This window comes from Ambystoma mexicanum, chromosome 2p (assembly GCF_040938575.1).
Source record: "Ambystoma mexicanum isolate Mex_15411 chromosome 2p, UKY_AmexF1_1, whole genome shotgun sequence".
Taxonomy (NCBI): Eukaryota; Metazoa; Chordata; class Amphibia; order Caudata; family Ambystomatidae; genus Ambystoma; species Ambystoma mexicanum.
In genome coordinates this window covers 1,304,297,690-1,304,310,882 of record NC_090923.1, presented here as the reverse complement: position 1 = coordinate 1,304,310,882, position 13,193 = coordinate 1,304,297,690, and positions in this window count along the sequence as shown.

The following is a 13,193-nucleotide window of genomic DNA, read 5'->3' as shown; positions in this document are numbered from 1 at the left end:
TCCAGCCTCTTTTCCTTAGCAGTTGCTGAGCAGGTGCAAGTGGATCTAGGTTACGTGGCCTAAGTCCCACCCACCTTCTTTGCCCTGCCTCTTCCTTTCTGTGCTTGACTCTTAGATCAAGGGCGTCCCACCTTCTTAGCCCTGCCTCTTCCTTTTTGTGCTTAACTCTTAGATCAAGGGCATCTCTCACCCGGGCATCAGAAGTGAAGGGCAGACAAAGAAAAGGGCAATTCCTGTGTGGACATGTTTGGACCATGAGGACCCAGGGCCCAAAACCCTGCTCAGAAAACAGATAAACACGCTCTGACATGTGTTTTATTCCTCTGTCCCCACAGGCCATCTACACCATCACCAGGCAACAACAACAGCAACTCCATGCTCTTCCTCTAAGGCATGGTCTCTGCAATGCAGCAACCTCACCCACATCATCCTCACGCCCATCAGCACCCGCTCACCTTCCACAACACAGATGTTGATGCTCGCCAATGTCCGCTCAGCTATGATCCATACAGCGGACATCACTGACCTTATCACTACACACAACCTTGATGCCATCTTCATCAACGAGACCTGGCTGACGCCTACCTCCACCCACATCCTAGACGTCCTTGTCCCCGATGGCTACAGAATCCAACATACAGACTGGCAGAACAAGACAGGCGTGGGCCTCGCACTCATCCACAAATGCTCTGGGCCCTGCAACAGACTTGAGGTCGACAACATTGACTCCTTCGAATGTTCTCCTGTCACTTCTTTCTCTCCCCGATGGACACACTCACCTTCCATCTCATCTACAGACCACCCAAAGCCAACACTGCCTTCATCGTAGACCTCACCGACCTGGTCAACACCATGTTCCTCACGCATGGCAACAACATCTTCCTAAGCAATATCCCAGGCAACAAGGCCACCAAACCATTGAAGGAAGCTCTCCTCTGCCTTCTCGACACGCTCAGCCTCACATAGCACATGAAAGACCCTACGCATGAGAAAGGTAACATCCGTGACCAAATCATCACTGCACTGCCTTCCCTCCACTACAGCTCTTCTCTCCCACTTGACTGGTCAGACCACCTGGCCGTGCCATTGTACATCCTGCACAGCACCCCAGTCCAGCACTCCCAGCAGAAACCCATCAGATAAACCTTCAGATCTTTCAAGAACTTCTTGGTGGAAGCCCTCTCGGAAGACCTTGCCAACTTCCACCTCACATGGACTGAACACCCATAACTGAACTGCGACTCTCTACTGGAAGCACTCAATACCACCCTCTCAGCCTCCATTGACAACATGTGCCTCTGAAACAACGCACCTTCAAACCAAAATCATCAGTACCCTAGTTCATGCAAGAACTCAACCTCAGCAAAAGAGTCATCAGTAAACAAGAGAAATGTTGGTGCCACTCCAGGACTGCATCTGACCTGGCGCTCCTCAAGGAACTCCGATCAACCCACCGACAACTAATCAACACAGCCAAGGCCTCCTACTATCAGAACACCATAGCAGAAGCTCACAGCAAAAGCATAGCCCTCTTCAAAGTGGTCAAGCACTGCATCAACCCACTACCCAACCCTGCGATACCACACTCCATCAAAAAGTCCACTACTATCAACACCTTCTTCATTGACAAAATCAGCAATATTCACCAGCACATGGACACCAGCTCTGCATCCACAGACCGACGTCACGTCCCTCCTCGCGAAATCTCCACACCCTGGACAATATTCAAGAAAATCTCTAGAGAGAACCTGGTAGAAACATTGGCCGGCCTCAAAGCCACATCGTATACAGATGGCATCCTCCCAGCATCCATCCTCAAGACCCTCCCCACAGAAGATCTCCTTCCCTACCTGGAGATCAACAGCTCCCTAACTCAAGGCACCTTGCCATCAACCATAAAGGAAGGACAAATCCTCCCTCTACCAAAGAAATCCACACTGGATCCCTATTACCCATCCTCTCTTCCTAGGTAAAATCATCGAGAAAGCGGTAGCCACGCAACTGCAGCAACACGTCGACATCAACAATCTCCTACAAACCTACCATCCCGTGGTCAGACCCAGCTGCAGCACAGAGTCGACAACTATACAGGTAGTCAACGATGCCCTCAACATCCTTGACGATGGCCACAACTGACTCCTGGTTCTACTCGACCTCTCAGCCACCTTCGATGCAGTAGACCACCAGGTGCTTACGGAAATACCCTACATCGGCACATGTAGATCAGGTGCAAAGCAAAGTGAAATGTTGTAAGGGGACTGCAGAGGCCACTGCTTGCAACGATATTCACTTGGTAGAAACAAAACTTGCAGACCATCAGTAGTTTCATCATTTATTTTTGAAATCCCAGCCCTGAAACAGAAATTATTATTTTAGCAATGTGCTGGCAGTGATGGTCCCTTTAAGATATGGCAATGCCAATGAGTAACTATCACCCACATCACATGGGTACTGATGTCAAATGTATATGACAATTTCAGCTCCCCGCGTACATATTTGCATAGAGGAGCAGGCAAAGAGGTACATGGGGCCAGTAGCCAGTCCTCCAGGCTGCAAGTCCTCTTTATAGAGTACTTGCATGGAGGACGAACCATGGCTAGTGAGCCCTCTGTTTCCGGAAGGTCTGGCGCTTGGACAAGAGCAGAGGCAGAGAACAGTTTTTGTGCAACAAACAAAGAAATGCATGCAGTATGCCTGGATGGCAGTGTGGTCCCAATGAAGTTAGGCAACTAGGCTTCCATCCCTGGGAGGAGCGGCCTACATGTTCCATTCCTTCTGGGTGCTGCCTGTTGCTGCATCTGCTCCTGCTGCCCTCCCCGGGAAAGACAACTTAAACTGCAGATGAATAAGTATAATGTTAAGTTAAAAAGTGTTTGTATGTGGGCATGTTTGAATGCAATGCTGCGCATGTGTGTGAAAGAGTTTGAATTAGTGTGTGGATGCATTTGAGTCTTTGTCTCTGTATGAATATAGGTATGTGTCAGTGTTTGTGCACACGTTTATGTATGTGGAAAGGTATGTGTGTGTCATTGATCGTGTGCACATGCAATACTTGCAAGTGTTTGTCAGCTGGGAGCATGGTAGCCTCGAGAAAGTTATATACAGATGCAATGCCATCATATATTGTGCATGTTACATTATAAACTTGATCATCAATGGCAATGCTTCCAAATATTGTAGCTTCAAGTTCATGAAATTGATTAACCATGGCTTTGCGAGTGTGTATTTTGAAAGCATAGCATCATAATACTAAGTTACAGTGTCAATTCTGGCACATATTGTGGGTGCAGCTTCAGGAAAGAGAGTTACAGTGGCAATACTGGAATGTTTGTGGGTACCACATCAAATTGATTTACAGTATGACTGCCTGGGTGTATGATACTGGGGGTAGATCTCTGTCTTCGGCTGGGGCCTCCCTCTGGAACAGCCTCCCTGCCACTCTAAAACTTGAGGAGAACCATCTCCGGTTCCGGAAGCACCTCAAGACCATCCTCTTTTCTTCTGCCTTCGCTCCCCCTCTCTCCTGCTGATCTGTTCTCTCTTGGCACCGTGCACCTGGCCACCCTCTGTCTTTTGGGCCCATGTACCTGCTCATCCTGCCACCCTCCCGCACTGCCGCCGGGCCACCCCTTGCACTGGGGTCTGTATCTGTACCCATACAGCCCCCCCCTTTTTCTTCCTGCACTTATCAGACCTACCCTGTCTGCTGCCTTAAACCTAGCACTTGCAAATTGCTGGCTGCATTACCACTGTTTGTTGCCTTTATTATTTATTTATTGTTATTTATCTGTTTCTCCTCTGCTTCACACTTTCCACCTCTCCCCCCTTCCATGCACTTTTCCCCTCCCCCATCTCCCATGCACTTGCACGTTCTCAATGTCACTGGGCCTAGTAAGAACGCTGTTTTGTTCTCCCCTGTTCCCCTCCCTTGCCTTATCGCGCTCTGAAACACTTGTGAACGAGCGCAATAGAAATAAAATATCAATCAATCAATCAATAGGTGCAGCATCATGAAAGTGGCATCCTGTGGTAATTCCGGAGTATATTGGTGCAACTTCATGAACGTGATTTATAGTGCAATGCTAGGATAGCTTGTGTGCGCAGCTTCATGAAAGTGATTTACTGTGGCAATGCTGCCATATATTGTGGGTGCAGCTTTAAGAAGGAGGTTTTCAATGGCAAAGCTAGCACATATTATGGGGCGCAAAATCATTAGAGATTTGCAATGGCAATGCTGACAAATTTTGTGGACACAGGCATCATGAAAGTGTTTCAAAATGCTCCTGTGTAATGTTAGTGACCTGGTATCTACTGGATTTTTTTATTTCCTATATTACCCAAAAGAACTAATTGTACATTTTACAGCTTTTTATTCCATTGTTCTCAAAAACTGTACTATAGAATCACCATTTGAAACCATTATTTAAAAACATTTTTTTTAAAACTTCTCAGTGTGAGAACTTTGTATTTGTATTTGTATTTTGTTTATTTATATAGCGCACCGGGTCCGGAGGCAACTGGGCGCATATCTTAGGAGGCAAAGTTACAATTACATACATGGAGGGAAAAGGTGGCTCTACCAGTTTACACACAAATTGCGGGTAGAGCTGCAGTATGGCAAAACTATATACAGTATAAAATACAAAAAGCATGTACAGGCAAGAAGGATAAACATAAGTTTATCAGAGAACAAGGGATATATGCAGAAAGTAATAAAAGCGTAAAACGCACATGAGCTATACAAAAGGAGCATGAATGGGACAGTGGTGATGGGCCTATAGTTGGTAGGTAAGCTGGGATCAAGGGAAGGCTTTTTAAGCAGAGGGATGACCCACGCATCCTTAAGGTTGTCCGGGACTACACCTGTTTTGAAGGATGAGTTTATAAAGGCCGTTATGAATGGAGCTAGATCGTGGGAGGCCTCCTTGATAATGGGGGCTGGACATGAGTCGCCTTGACAGTTGGAGGGTTTAATTTTGTTGATGACACATTCAATTTCATCAATAGTGAGTGCAGAAAAACTGAAAGGTTTAGTGTTAGGAGGGGCATGGGTGATTGCAATCGAAGGGGTATTCGGTTGCTTGTCTGTCTGTAGACAGTTTTGCTTAATGGAGGGTAGCAATTTTGTACAAGAGTGCTTGCTGTATGTTCAAGACCCATTTGCTGTCTTTTTTTTTTTTTTTTTTTATTTTTTATTTTGTTTTTAATTGTATCACAATTTTTACAAAAATATAGGAATGATAGTCTTCATATATCAAATGTCCGAATTCTTTTTAGAAGTGTCTTTGTTTAGTAGGCTTAGCCTTAAGGGAAATCCTCCTACTCGAGCGTCAAGGATTTAAGGAAGAGTGTTACTCCTATAACGCATCTAATGTTGTTCCCGTTCGTCAGGAGTATCCAGAGGTTTTCTTCGTCGAGGGTGAGGTAATTTTTCAATGGGACTGCAAGGTATCTATCTCTTTTCGTTTTGAGCCCAGTACATTCCATTAGCAGATGTTTTGTGCTTTCGATGGCATTTATCGATTGGCAGAAGCGGCAGGAACTTGATGGTACTTGCTTGCGTAGTGCCAAAATTTCGTTGGTTTTTATTTGGTTCAGCTTAAATCTTAGGAACAGACGACTTAAGTTCTTATCTGGAAACCTCAGTAGATAGCCCCGCATGTCGTTTAGCTTCATTGGAGCAGTTGGTAATTTTGCTGTGGTGGAATACGACCAGGCCATTTCTTGGGTATGGATCCAATCTGCTTCTAAAAGTTTTTGCGACACTCGATTTGGATTGTGTATGAGTGTTTCAACAGAAAGATCCAGTTCTTCCAACATTTTCCGGTTGGATTGCTCCCAGCTTACAAGCGCCCGATTGTTTCCCTCGTTAAGTTCTTTCCGTATGAGGTCCAATACTTTGACTTCTGGATTGTTTATTACCTTGCGGTATAACATCAAGGTGGCTCTCAGTCTTATTGCCAACAGTGAGGAAATGCATAGCTCTCGTCTTATTAGTGCGATTGGAGTGGATTGGGCTAAACCGAGGACCTTTCGCCAGAAAAAAGCTTCCAGTTTCTCCCAGATGGTGTTCGGAGCTAGCAGCATTGCGTCCATCCCATAAACTAGGGTAGGAACAACCTTGGCTTTGTAAAATCTCACGATGGGTACAATCGAAAAACGGCCGTGTTTCTTGTCCACGGCCTTAGCTTGGGCTGTGAGATTTTTTAACTTTGTCCAGAGTGTTTCAAGCGCGGGTTTTTCCTCTTTATCGTTACTGATTACAATCCCAAGGTATTTAAAGGCTTCCACTCTTTCCAGCTTCCTTCCATCACAATGCCAAGTAAACTTAGAGTTCCACTTTGAGGGTCTCCCCAGGGTAAGCACTTTGGTCTTTGCGGTGTTAAGGCATAAGTTGTTTTTCGACATATATGCTACCATGTTGTCCAGTTGTCGTTGAAGACCTATAGGGGTTAAATCCATCAGGATGATATCATCCGCGTACAGTAGACGGTCTATCTTCTCCCCTCCCATTGTCGGGGGAAAGTGTCTGATCGTAAGAGTGGAATCTTCATAATCGGCGATGTAAGAGTTGTACAGCGATGGAGCCAAAGGGCAACCCTGCTTGACTCCACGTGCTGTTACAATTTCTTCCGAGAGTCGGCCGTCTGCACTTAGACGAACTCGGATTGATGTTTCTTGATGTAAAGCCTTGATTGGATTTAAAATTGACTCCGGACAGCCTTTAGATTCCAGTTTCGCCCATAAGCGTTCCCTATCTACCTGGTCAAACGCTTGTACCAGATCGATGAAAACGATATAGATTGGGTTGCCACTTTGAAGAGCCTTTCCCTTTAGCACACTCATGAGTAGGATGTTTGTTGAAGTTCCAGAGTTTCTGATAAAACCGTTCTGGAATGGGTCCATTGCTTTTGACGAACGCGTCCATTCTTGGAACGCGTCTAGGGCCAAGGACGCAAAAACTTTCCCCATTACGTCCAAGAGGGCGATGGGCCTGTTTTGGTTCGGATCGTCTGTCGCACCTCTCTTGTAGATGGGCACAATATTGGCTTTTCGCCATGTTGGTGGTATTGCTCTTTTACTGTTACAGTTGGAGAAGAGTTCGCTCATGATGTTGGCCCAGCATTCAGGATTTTTTTTTAATTCCATGTTGCTGATCCCGTCAGGTCCCGGAGCCCTCGAGTTATTTAGTTTTTTTAATTTGTCTAGGATAGACTCTTTATCGTCAGGGATAGACCATGGGCTTGTCTTTTTGTGGCGGTCGCTCGTCGGAGTTTCAGTTACGTTCACTTCACTAGTGGGAGCAAATAATTTTGAAAAATGATCGATCCAGCGTGCCTCGCCCACGTTGTTCTGGATGCTCTCGTTGGTATTCTTTTGTGTTCCTTTGATCAAGTTCCAGAACTCTTTAGGCTTCTTGCCACAGATGGTTGACAGCATTTGCTGAGAATCGTTCAGGTATAGCTGGTAGCGATGGTTGTGAAGCCAGCTTCTGTAGTGCCGGGCCGATTTTAGCCACTTTTCGTTGTTCTCTGAGGATGGAGTTCTTTGTGCTAATCTTTTGAGTCTTCTAAGTTCCTTCCTTTTCATTACCAGATCTTTGTTGTAAGCATGGGGATAAGATTGGTCTTTCTTCTCCACCGATGCTTTAGCTGGTTCCATTAGAAATCTGGTTAGCAGGGGTGTGTAGTCCAGGTCCAACTCTTTTCTTTTAGACGCTGTTGATCCTGTAATTTGAGAGCCAGCGAATTGGGCTTCCAGTTCCCGTATGCCCTTTGCAGATATTTTGACTCGCTTACCTTTTTCTGTTATCTCCAGTGGCAGATTGTTCAGAATCGTTTGGGATTTGGTGGCCCAAACTTCTATCACCAAGAGATTGTGGTCACTGAAAGTTGTTGGCCTGATTGTAAAGGAGCAAATCTCTGGCAAGATGTCTCTCGAGACGAATATATGGTCTATTGTTCCTTTTTGATCGTCTCGTTGCCATGAAGGAATTGCCAGATTTGCTTTGTTTCGCTGCCAGTGAAGATTGTGCATGTCTCGTTCGGCCATGATCTTGTCCAGAAAAATACCTCTCTCCCGCACGGGAGACTTTAGGTTTAGCGATGTAGAGCGGTTGCCAATTCCTTCACATATGGCATTGAAATCCCCGCCTATAATGGTACTGTGATCATCCCATATCTTCTGTGCTTCCTCAAAAGCGTTTTGAAGTTCGTTGAGGAGGTCTTCGTTGGTTGTTACCTGAGGGTTCCAATAAACGTTGACCAAAAGAATCGAGCTTTCCTTTTGATTCAGTGTGACGGATTTTCTTGTAAGAAGCACGGCTTGCATCCAATAAGGAGTTTGTAGTGTTTTGAAAATTTCCAGGCCTGATCCTGCTCTAATGGCGATAATGAGGCCAGCTGATGGTCTTCCCGATTCACCTTTTCTAGCACACGTGAAAACTATGTCGTAACCATCTAGTTGGGGTTTAGTGGTTAGCCAAGTCTCCTGGAGGCAAAGTGCATCGAAAATTCCCAGATTAACATCGGTTTCTCTTGTTAAGTGTGCAAAACCTCTCGTGTTCCAACTGCCAAATCTTAATGGATGTGGCGATGGAAATTGTGTTTTTCGTTCTTTTGGCTTTCCCAAGCACATATGGGTCTTCATTCCTCTCGATCGTTGCTAGTAATTTTTGTGGTTTGATGCTTCGGTTCTGTGCCATGTCCAAGATTCCACTTCGTTTGAACTTAGTCTGTCATCGTTGTTGGGAGACCAGTTATTACAGTTGGAATGTTGGGGTCGTTTGATTCGTAGAGTGTTTTGCTCCCGGTGCGTGTCTTTTTGAGGAGTTATCTCAGATCTTTTTCTCTCTTTCTGGTTATCCGCTCCGTTTCTTAAATTCAGTGGACTTTGGTTCGTTCGGCCAGGTTGTGCATGAGGCATTTTGCTGATGTATCTAGTGCTCTTTTGCGGGGTGGCCTCTGTGTTTCTCTTGACTCTTTCGGTTCGCGTAGATAGGTCCTTTTTTATGTTAGCCTGTTTCGGATCCGTTACTTCAAATCCCATGGAAAGTAGGTTTTCGGATTCTCTCAGTATGTATCGTTTAGTATTTTCCGAGTAGAGATGTATATAAGAATAGTCAGTTCTCCCGATGGTGCTTGGTTCTACTATCCACAGGTCTTTATTTCCAATCTTCTTCAAACTTGTAATTCGAGTCAGAATTTTTAGAATATTTGATCTGTTCATAGTTATATCCTCTTGCTTTGAGTTGATATTTTTCAGTCTTAACATATGGGCGGTTAGGATTTGCTTTGCTGCTTTTTTCCGTTCTTGGTCTTGTTCTAATGTGCTTTCTCCTTTTTTTTTCTGGTTCACCTCAGTGATATATTGGAGGTAAGAATCTGAGGTCTTTTTTTTTTTGTTTTCAAGGCTAGAGTTACGAGCCTTTTTCCGCTCTCCTGGGTCCACCTGTCCTCGAGTGTGAGCTGGAATAGACCGGGTTTTATTTTCCTTCCATATGTTTGTGTCGTGTCTGCGTCTCTCGATTGATCTTTGTTCTTTCTGGATGCTAGGCCTTGAGCTCCGGGTGGATATATAGTCTACTTTTTGCGGTCTATGAGTTTTCACTGATGCTTCTATTGGAGAATCAGGAATTTCGTACATAAAGACCTTGTGCGGCGGTTCGTTTTTGGGAGAGTCCATGATCGCTCTGTGGATTTTTCTCTTTGACGATTTTGTTGGATGAATTTCGGATCCTGTCTCATCCCCAATAGCAATACTCCCGTCTAATTGCTCCAGAACCATGAGGACTGGTTCTTTTTCCTTTGCACGGTTGGGTCGCTTTTCACTCTCCTCAGTAGTTCGAGTAACTGTTTTCTTCACTGCTCTCTTTGCAAGACCATTTTTCCTAACGTCAACCTTTGACTGCTTCGGAGGTATTTGAGAGACCAAAGAAGTGGTTGATCTGTTCACATCCTTCTTCGAAGTTTGGTTGACAATTGATTTTTGTTGCGAGAATATTCCAAATGTAAAGTTCTTTGGCTTTACAGTGGTGTTTTTACTGGGGTTCCCCAATTTTCCCCCGGTCTTGATGTAGGAAAAGGGATTAGCTGTTTCTTGATTTGCCCCCGACGTGCCTGCTTCGTTTTCCGTCACCATATAGTTCTCTCCTTCGTCCAGGATAGCAATAATATCGTCCAGTGGCTCTTCGCCTTGTTCGATGTTGGAGATGTAGGTGGTTCTGTCATCGTGGGCCAGTGGCTCAACCGTTTCGTCCTGTCTGATAGCGAGGGCTATCTGATCCGTAATGGGATTTTGTGATTGTTTGTTCTCTGGCTCCTCAGCTGGAGGATGGAATCCATAGGCAATAGCGCAGCTGCAAGATGGAGCCTGTCCTTTTTTTTGCGTGATTTTTTCCATTTCAGGGTTTTGGGTCCCCATTATGTAACCTTCCAAATATTGCAATTTAGATTGCATTGCTGAGAGCATATACATCTGGTCCCGAAGCGTGTCGTTAATAGTCTCGTACATCTTTGTGAATGGTGCCATTGCTATCGTCACTGACGACATTAATGTTGATTGGTCCCTATTTTGCTGCACGAGATTTAGTGAAGGAGACCGTTGAGTTTCCTCAAAATACCGCGTCACAGATCGTGCTCGATGCAGTAGGTTTGTTTTTTCCCTGTTGATCTCATGTTCCTTTGGGGAAACAATTAGGCCTTGTTCGGCTGGAAGCAACACTGCTCCGACGTCTATCACTAGCTTCTCGTCGGCTTGTGGACTCTTGTTGTTAACACTTTTCGTATCCATATCTCGTGGTTCTTTGGTAGAGCTACCTTCTATGATTGTAGTTTCATGTAGGTATGTATTCGGCTCTAGGGTCAAGATCTCTTCTTCAGTTCTCTCCTTTTCTGTCCTTAGTTCAGCCTCCGGTAGAGCTTGGGAACGTATTTCAGTGGTCTTTCCCATTGACTCACCAAAGTCAAACCTCTTCTTATGATTGTTAGAATAATGCCATCTTAGGGGGGTAGAGGACCCTCCTTGTGCTTTATCTGATAAACTGGTCATTAAGTCTGGACTCGCAGTGGTCTCTGTTATAAGGCACTCAGATCTTAATATATTTGTTTCTGCTTCGCCTAGACTCTCAAGAATTTCATTGTCGGACAACTCGTGACCTTGATTTAGATTTGCCTCCAATTTCAATCTAAAAAAGTCATTCATGGCTGCCACTATGCCGCCTTTAATGGGACCGGTTTTTGGCCCTAGTTTCTTTTTTGATGGAGCTTTCGGTCTTGGGGCCATTCTACTTCTCGCTTTGTTGTGATTATAGCGGTGCGGTTTGCAGATCGTCGTTAAGGATGAAATGTCCAGCCTCTCGTTGTCCGTTCCCGTTTTTTCTTGTTTCTTTTTCGATTGAGTTTTCATTTGAAAGTGTGCGACGGTCGGTTTTACCAGGGTCTTAGTTGCAGTGCCCGGTTCCGCAGCGGTTTCGATATCCTCAGTAGTTCCATCCTCTGAGTGATCAAAAACCGCCGGATTTCGATGGGCAATTTTGCAATTGTGTGCTTCTCCAGATTTATCATTAGCCCCGGATGTCATCAGCCAGGGTTCCTTTGCCTGGCGCTGTTGATTATCTAGTGCTGATGCAGTATGAATTTGCGCAGCACATAGGATTCTCGTTGCAGGCTCCGACAGCTTGGGCGTGGCGTCTTGGTCACTGTCCTTGATAATTAGATGTTTTGAAGACTCGTCGTCGGTGGTCGCTATCGTCCTTGGGCGTTGTCCCGCAAGTGCCTCAGGTTGGTCTTTTTCTCTCTTGGGGCTGTTGCGATTCGTTTCAGCGGTAGGCAATGGCTCACAAGCTGTGCGATTTCTGGTAATCTGGTTCACCTCCCCCTCTTGGCACACACGTTCATCTCCGGGGGGCAGCATCGGCGGTACGATAGTTCTTCCCCGCTGAGTCTCTGCTAGCGAGTTGTCTCTCAAGTCCATCAAGAACGAAGGCCTGCCTTGGTCCGTTTCCAGTATGCGGCAGGACACTTCGTTGCAGGAAGTGTCCAGCAGGAGTCTCGCGGTCTTGAGTTTGGGTGTCTCAGAAGGCTCTGCTTGACCAGACGAGATAGTGCGCTTCGGCACCCGCTTGAGAGCAATGCTCTTCTCTCCACGCTTCCGAAGGGGTCCTCTTCCCGGACCAGACTCCTTCAAAGGCCTGAGTACCCGTTGATTTGTTACAGTCTCCGCCTCCAAAGTCGAACAGGTAAGGAGAGGGAAAGGCGGGGAAGGGGTAAGGGAAGTAGGTAGGATAACGGGAAGACGGGTTTCATGGAGGGGTGACTTTTCCGGCATGAGAGGCGGAGAAATCGGACGAGCAGCTGGAAGAACTGAGAAATCAGCGGGATCCACCGCTCCCCACATGTGATGGGTAAGGGGTGCCGTACCTGGTTGGGGTATCTCCGCCCTTGTAGTTGACTGTTCGTTCACACGGTGCATCACAGCAGTAGTCCTCACAGGCTCATCTGTACACGGGTATATATCCATGTCGGTGGCTTGTCCCTTAGTCCTCGCTCAAACCGCGGTCTGCCGCTGTCTGCAACCTCACTCTGCTGCTCACTCCGCGGCCGCTCCGCGGGTGGGAGGCCTTTTTGTAGATGGGTACGCTGGGAAAAAAAAAGTGGAGAAACAGCAGAAAGACTCCGGTCTGCCGCTGTCTGCAACCTCACTCTGCTGCTCACTCCGCGGCCGCTCCGCGGGTGGGAGGCCTTTTTGTAGATGGGTACGCTGGGAAAAAAAAAGTGGAGAAACAGCAGAAAGACTCCGGTCTGCCGCTGTCTGCAACCTCACTCTGCTGCTCACTCCGCGGCCGCTCCGCGGGTGGGAGGCCTTTTTGTAGATGGGTACGCTGGGAAAAAAAAAGTGGAGAAACAGCAGAAAGACTCCGGTCTGCCGCTGTCTGCAACCTCACTCTGCTGCTCACTCCGCGGCCGCTCCGCGGGTGGGAGGCCTTTTTGTAGATGGGTACGCTGGGAAAAAAAAAGTGGAGAAACAGCAGAAAGACTCCGGTCTGCCGCTGTCTGCAACCTCACTCTGCTGCTCACTCCGCGGCCGCTCCGCGGGTGGGAGGCCTTTTTGTAGATGGGTACGCTGGGAAAAAAAAAGTGGAGAAACAGCAGAAAGACTCCGGTCTGCCGCTGTCTGCAACCTCACTCTGCTGC